Below are 7215 nucleotides of genomic sequence, written 5' to 3' on the forward strand. Positions count from 1 at the left end.
GGGCCGCGGCGGGGACCCCCTGCTGTGGGGCGAGCGGGATGCGGCTCCTGCCCGGCAGCGCGGAGGACCCGCTGCGCTCTCAGCCTCTGGGCGGTGCGAATTTTTTTCGATAGTGGAGGAGTCGTGTCCAAAATTAAATTGGAAATTACGAAAAATTGGAGTTTTCGTGACATTAGAAGGAGCTGATCTCATTACTTTCTAGGGATACTGGTTCCTGTTTGCAAGTGTATGCTAAACCATACATCGTCCAGGTGCTGGCATCATCTTACCAAACACGCATTAATACTATATCGAATACTATGTATATTTAGCTTCATTACTTACATCTGTACAGCCTGAAAACGAAGAACTTTCACAGATGAAAACCATTTAGTAAAGTAAGATCCAGCCTGTGTCTACCGCAGCCCTATGCATATCCTCATAACTGTATTCATCTGTTACTGAATAGAAAAACATCTCTTTCAGGTCATTTTGTGCAAACATTGGAAACCAAAGTACAGCAGGAGAGAGAAAACTGCAATTCACAGAGCTATAACAATGAGACAGTGTGGTTTCCTATCACATAGCATCGAAGAACTTTTTTCCATCTTTACGTAGGTGCCAAGTGTCACACGGGCTTGAGCAGTTTGGCTGTTTTCAGTTGGGATCCCAAGAGCAATGAAGGGGAGGGGGGGGGGATGGGAAATCAAACAAAAACAGATCCTGCAGAGCTGGAACGTGCTACCTTGAAGCTGCAGGCAACCACAGCTAGGAAAAGCAGGAGAGATGGTTGGGGCAGCTGCTGCTAGAAATGTTGCCACCGTGTGAATCCCATTTGTACAGTCAGGTTAGACTAATCATACAGATTTAAGGGTATTTGGAAGATTCAAGGGTGTTTGGAAGTTGTGTTATGGAAACCTTTACGTGCCTTTCCTAGGTACTGCACCCAGGAAATGTTTGCCATGGAAAAATATAACAAAGTATTATTGGTAGAGCTGAGATACTACGTATGCTTAACATGATGTTTATCTACAAGATTTTGCATTAAGATACACATATAAGTCACACTCTGAAAGCTTAGATCATTTTCCTTTGATTTTCATGTGGCTGACAAACACAACGAAGTTGAGAATTTATGTGGATGCAGAATGTAAATTGCAGTCTTAAAGGCAAAGTTTGTATGCTGGATTTAAGAAATGTGTAAAAAATTATGTACATTTATTATGTGGCCAACTTCTGCAGAGGTGCTACTTATTTGGCAATTGTAAAGAAGTTTTTGGTTTAATTGGCATAACACACTTATCTAGGATTATTTCCAGACAATAAATTTGATACAAGGGGTTTAAATTGCTTTTGAATAATTGATAAATAGTATCTTATTCCAGTACATCTTTCAAACCAAGGTAAATGTTTTTGTCTCAGGAACACATGTTAGTCTTCTAGGAACACAGACATAAAAAAATTAAATACTCCTATGAGTTGTTCCAGAGCGATGGATTAACATATTTATTATGACCTTGACAACACTGGAAACCACACAAGTAAGTCATCATCAGTAACTGTAAGACAAGAAGCATGCTGCTGTTATAGCCAAAGTACAGCTGAGGTGGTTTTAAATTTTCATGTCATGGATAGTCTGTAATACTGGTTGTGAGAAAATACAACACAAACTGGCACCAGGGAGCAGGGAACACCACAATCCATCTATATGATTATACCTCAGCACAGCGCTGTACAGCTACTGCAAGTTTCCTTTCTCAGCTTCTTGTATTTGTGATTGCCGGGTTTTTTTTTTTTCTTCAGTCACGATCTAAGGAACTGTATTATGTCTGGAGTCAGACTGACCAAACTTGGAGACTTTTAAAATACCACGTCATTGTAATCCTGACAGCTGCATTTAATTGTAGATAATGTGCCTACATTTTAAAATAGAACATGAAGACGAGCAGTTACATCACTTGCATTTACTGTATCTTTTTGCCAGATGACACAATTAGGATTATTTATTTTGTACTGTCCAAGAATATCTTAGAAAGTTAGCAAAACATATGGATATGCACAGAGCAACTCTGGTTCCCACTGAAGTAAATGGTAGCAGTTGCACATGCAGCTTTTAGTCACATCTTTGCTTGCAGTCTGAACAGAGATGCAAAGAGGGAAAGCAGTGAAAGATAACAGGTAAGCCTAGGAAGGAAGAGTATGACAGCAATGGTCCAAGTTTGATTAAAGGGAAAAATCTGGTGTTTCCTTTTCCTTCCACTAGTTTATAACTAGTGCTGCAAATTCACTAGTGGAAACTGTAAATGTGCTACTGGTATTTTGGATTCATCTTTAGCAATGCACCCCAGGTGTTGATTATACTCTGCAGTTATGGATAAAGATGCACACAGGTAATACTTTTAAGTCCAAGGAGAGAAACCCTTAACCTTTTCAGTCCAGTTCTGTTTGGGCTCAGCCCTGACTAAAGTTCTTCCAGTTCAGTTCTGGCCTGAGTTCAACAAAACTACAGAAGGATGGTTTGGTTCTGTTCCAGTTTTAGGGACAAATACGTATCTCTATATATCTGTCATTGAGGCAGTTTGGGTTCAGCTCAGCTCCCCACTAACTCTGCTCAAATCTCAAAGCTAACCATGTAGCTTAAAAAAGTATTTCTAGACTTCGTTGATCAACAGACCACGGTCAGTCCTGCACATCAGTATCATCAGACTTTTAGAGTTAAAGCCTTGTTCTCTTTCTGTGGACTGGGGAATCACCGGTGGTCATCAAGCCACTCTTTTTGAGGACTGCTGAGTTCAGGGTAGCAAGTCCAAATCTGTAGGAATGAAGCTAAGCAGCATGTCTTCTGACAATGCTATTCTTTTTACATGAGGGTTATTCCAGGTCAGAATACCAGATTTTTAAATTTACCATACACTTTTTTAAAGCTCACTTGAAAGTCTCAAATCTTTTTAGAAACTCTGGCAAGTATAATGAGATATTTTTTTAAAAAAAAGCTTTTGAGAGAATCCTTTATGCTAATTAGAGTCAAGCTGTATCCTAGCATGTATGTATTTCTTTGTTTTCTACAGACTAATTTGTTTCTGCTGATAACAAGAGCCAAACTGTGTTTTTAAAACCAGTGCAAGCAGATTTAATCTATTAAGACTATGCTGTTTTCAATTGTCTGTAGGACAGCATTCCAACTTTAAGGACAAAAGAAAAGAAATATGAGCCTCTAGATTTTTTTATTAAAAACACATCTAATTGGTTAAATCTCTCACAAAACCTCTGAAATGAAGATGGAAAAAAAAGAAACATATATTATATGGTTGCCTGTCATTTTTAGAAAGAACAACAAAGAAAACATTTCTTAATGTGATGTATCCCAAAAACACTGTTAAAATACAAGTAAGGGTGGCCCAAACTCGGTGGTCTGAAGACCAGAGGAGGGTCTTGCAAGACATTGCCATCCACCACCATCCCAGGCAATAATCCTTTCCTCCCTCTCTCCCCATCCTCCTCACTATGGTCCCCATTGCACTCCCCTTCACGAGCGTGGGCCTCCCTAATGCCGACATCCAGGTCTCCTGCGCCAGCCAGCAAAAACCAGGCTGATGCCAAGGAAGGAAAGGGTTTGGTGCGGAGGCGTTGCCCAACTTGTAGACCGAGCTTGGGTGTGCTGCGCTGGGTGCCGGCAGGGTTTGAGGGGACTGGACTGTGGGTTGGGAGGGGGTATCGCTCTGCTCTTCAGGTGACATTTGCTACTCCAAAAGTGGTTCCTTATCAGTCCTGAGAAAAGATGACAGGCAGCACTGAAGTGCGTCACCGAAGGGATCAGCCCCTGGCCTGCCGCTTAGATTATGACTTCCCATTCATTTAAATAATAAAGGCTTGAAATTAAATGCAGTTCGAAGAGAGCAATGAATATAAAATGTAGGTGACACATGACAAACTTCCTTAAAAGTATTATTTTATTAAAAGGCATGTCCAGCATATAGGTAAAATATAGCAGAGAAAGTTCCAAAACATCATAAACCGTGGGGTTTGAAGTGGCCGTGTAGTGTCTATACATTTACATTTGTTTCAATAATAAAAATAAGTGTTTATTAGCAGTACTGCAGTGAATTAATTACTTTGATACAAATAATCTCTAGCCAAAAGTTGAATGCAGAATAGTTATAAGAAAGAAGCAGGCATCAAATGTGACACTTTTATGTTCATTCCAGGAAAAAAAAAAAATAAATCTCTGCAATGAATGGTAATAAAACCCCTGCAATTAATATTTGCAAAATGTGACTCAGTATTTCTCCAAATTTTTAGTCAATTTTCGTTAAAAATATGAATTAACCTAGTTCTCTGGTTTTTAAGTTTAATTTAAAGATGCTTTGAGGAGACATGAAATACTGCAAGCCTCTAAATATTTACTGCAGATATCTGAAACACTTTTTTAAATATAAAGCAACCATTTTAATAATGTGAGAACAAACAGAAAATTCACCAATCATCCTGAAAATCAAAGATTGACAAATAAGTAAAAGGAATGTAAGATTTAAGTCTGAAACCTTTTCACAAAACCAACTTATTTTGTTTGCAAATTACAGCATATGAAATGGTTGTCTAGCATTTTAGATAAAAGACTGAAAGGCTGGTTTAGGAGAAGAGTAACTACTGCTTTTTGTAATCTGTTTCTTTCCCGGGCTTTGAACTGGACAAACTCATGTACAGTACCTATATTTTTAAAGGTTCTTACTTTCAGGTTAAGCCTTTCTGGAGCTAGTAATGATTCATGGAAAGTTTTTACAGGTAGCCTAGCAAGAGGTTTGTCACTGGTTATACTTTTTCCATATGTCCTGTTTTCAAACAAAAAATATGCTTTGATTAAAAATCCGCTTACTCTATTTTGTTCCCTTTCAAAATGAAACCTGCCTGCATGTATGGTTACAGTGGGTTAGTTAAGCAGCCCGCAGTAGGCACTGCATCTTCCATCAGGGGAGTTAAACATACAGATTTCCAGAAAGCAGTTACCTTCTTGCAAGCAGTTTGCCTCGCAGACAACACACATCTGAAGCGCATCAGCTCACAAAGGAGCTGCGATGCTACTTCCACTGCAATCCAGTTAGACAAGAACCTTAATTTCCTAACTTTATTTTCTTTTCTCTTCCTAGCAATGCAGCCAGTCAAAGATATTACCATCATTGCAGCTGAAGTTCCCATCAATGTTAGTTGAAATATAAGTGACTTTTCACCCCACGCTGATAAATTACAAAATGTAAAGTCCACTGGCCACTTTACAGATGGGTAAATTGCAGCTAATATAGGCTCAGTCTTGTTTAATGCTGCTCTAAAGAAAATGAACGGGCTGAAAAGCCCATAAACAATAATAGTTGATCCACAACTTACTCTGCCCTCCAGACTGTGTCAAGCAGCGTGCTAGGCAAGAAAAAAGCAAATGTGTGATGTCTGTAATACAGGTGTCCAGAGCAATCCCTCAAAATGGAGATTCTCCCTGAGACACAGTGGGTGTGGGTACAGAGATTCAGGGGAACAGAACCTATTTCAGGGCTGCAACCTAAAGAGAGACGATTAAATTGTAACAACACATTTTGGAAAAGGATTTTACAGCTTTCAACTATCAGTCGTGGAACTGTTTCTTATATAATTCTTGTTATCAAGCCTGATCCAAATAACCTTAATAAAGTCAAAAAAAGGATTTGCATTGGACTTTGAATCTTTTCCTGCATTTAACACACCTCTGCACTTACTATTTATTAACTGACGATGCACCAAATTGCAAGCCTCAGCGATGAAACATCAGTTATGGAACAATTTGACTGAAAACAAAAGGATTTACTTACATAAACCCTGCCTGCCAGTGAAAGAAAAATTAAAGCAGGAACATTGAATTTGGATTTTTTAAAATTTATTTTGTTCTTTGCAGCACTCAGCACTAAACTTTTCCTGGGTATTATCTGTTTGAACTTTTTCCTACTAAATGTCAGCTTGTTCCTTAGGCTAATATAAATGGCTTTTGCTCCTGCATTTTATTCCTCCTTAATACCACAGAAAGTAATGGTATTATTTTGGTATTTCAGTTCCTGGAGAGTTAATGGCTCCAAATCTGGAAGGAAACAAAACACAGGTGCAATCCTTTTTGTAAATAGGATTTACGTAGAATAAAATCCACAATTTATCAGGCAGATGAAACACCATAATCATGATGATACGTTTCTACATTTCCCTAATCTTTTTCAGAGGGACAGGCTACTTCAAAGCCCTGTAGATAACCTGATTAATAAACACAGGTAATCCCTCCCCACTTTGGCAACCCTGGGACAGTACAGATTAATTATGCTATAAGCTTATTTTTTTTCCATGAAATTCAGTTATCTAGCCAGACTTTTTTTATATGTGGTTTCAGACTGTGCTGATACTAGTTACTCCCCTGGAACTTTGAGCTCTACTAATACACCTTTCAGCATCGAACTAGTCCTGATGGTCAGTTATTTGATATACCCTGTGAGAAGTGCTACCTGTCATAGGAGCTGCTGGCTTTTCTGTGTCCTTCCCCTTCAGTCCCTTCTCAGACACCAAAAGCCGGACACGTAATTCCTTCCTTAGCAAGCAGAATAGCTTCTCATCTGCTTTCCTGGCAGCTGAATTTTACCTAGCCTGTAGCATGCCCTCTGTCTAAGACAACAGGTAAGGACCAGCCATGGTCTGCGCTGATGCCCTTCACAGCCCCTGCCCTGGCAGCACCAACTTTGCCTCCCAGTTTCTTTGACTGGTCTTCAGCCTGTTGAAATTACCCAATTTCAGCAATACTGCGGCAAACCGCCATGTTGTTGTAAAGCGAGCTCAGACCCTGGTGACTGAAGTTATGTGTCGTGGAATGTTGTTTCCGGGCATTTTCAGTCATGCAAAGGGCTTAGCTAAATACTGCAACCTGCTGAAGTTAACACTAATAAAGAAGTGGTTTTCAGGAACTAGGCTGATATACCAAAGTAGCCTGTCATCCCCACTTCCTTTGTGTATACAGCACTACCAGCTCAGACCTTTCAAGTAATTTCTATTTATTCTACTTGGAAAGTTAGGGTTTATGTACCAAAAGTTTCCTTTATTGCTATAGTTTTTGAAAAATAAAAATTCTCCTTTCAACAGTGAAGTTTCTTACAATTCTTAAGAATCAGTAATACAACTTCTAGAATCCCTCAAGCCATTATTTTCTCTAGCAGTCAATATGAGACAACAAAGCCAGCA

The sequence above is a fragment of the Falco peregrinus genome, chromosome 6, assembly GCF_023634155.1.
Source record: "Falco peregrinus isolate bFalPer1 chromosome 6, bFalPer1.pri, whole genome shotgun sequence".
NCBI classification, from domain to species: Eukaryota; Metazoa; Chordata; class Aves; order Falconiformes; family Falconidae; genus Falco; species Falco peregrinus.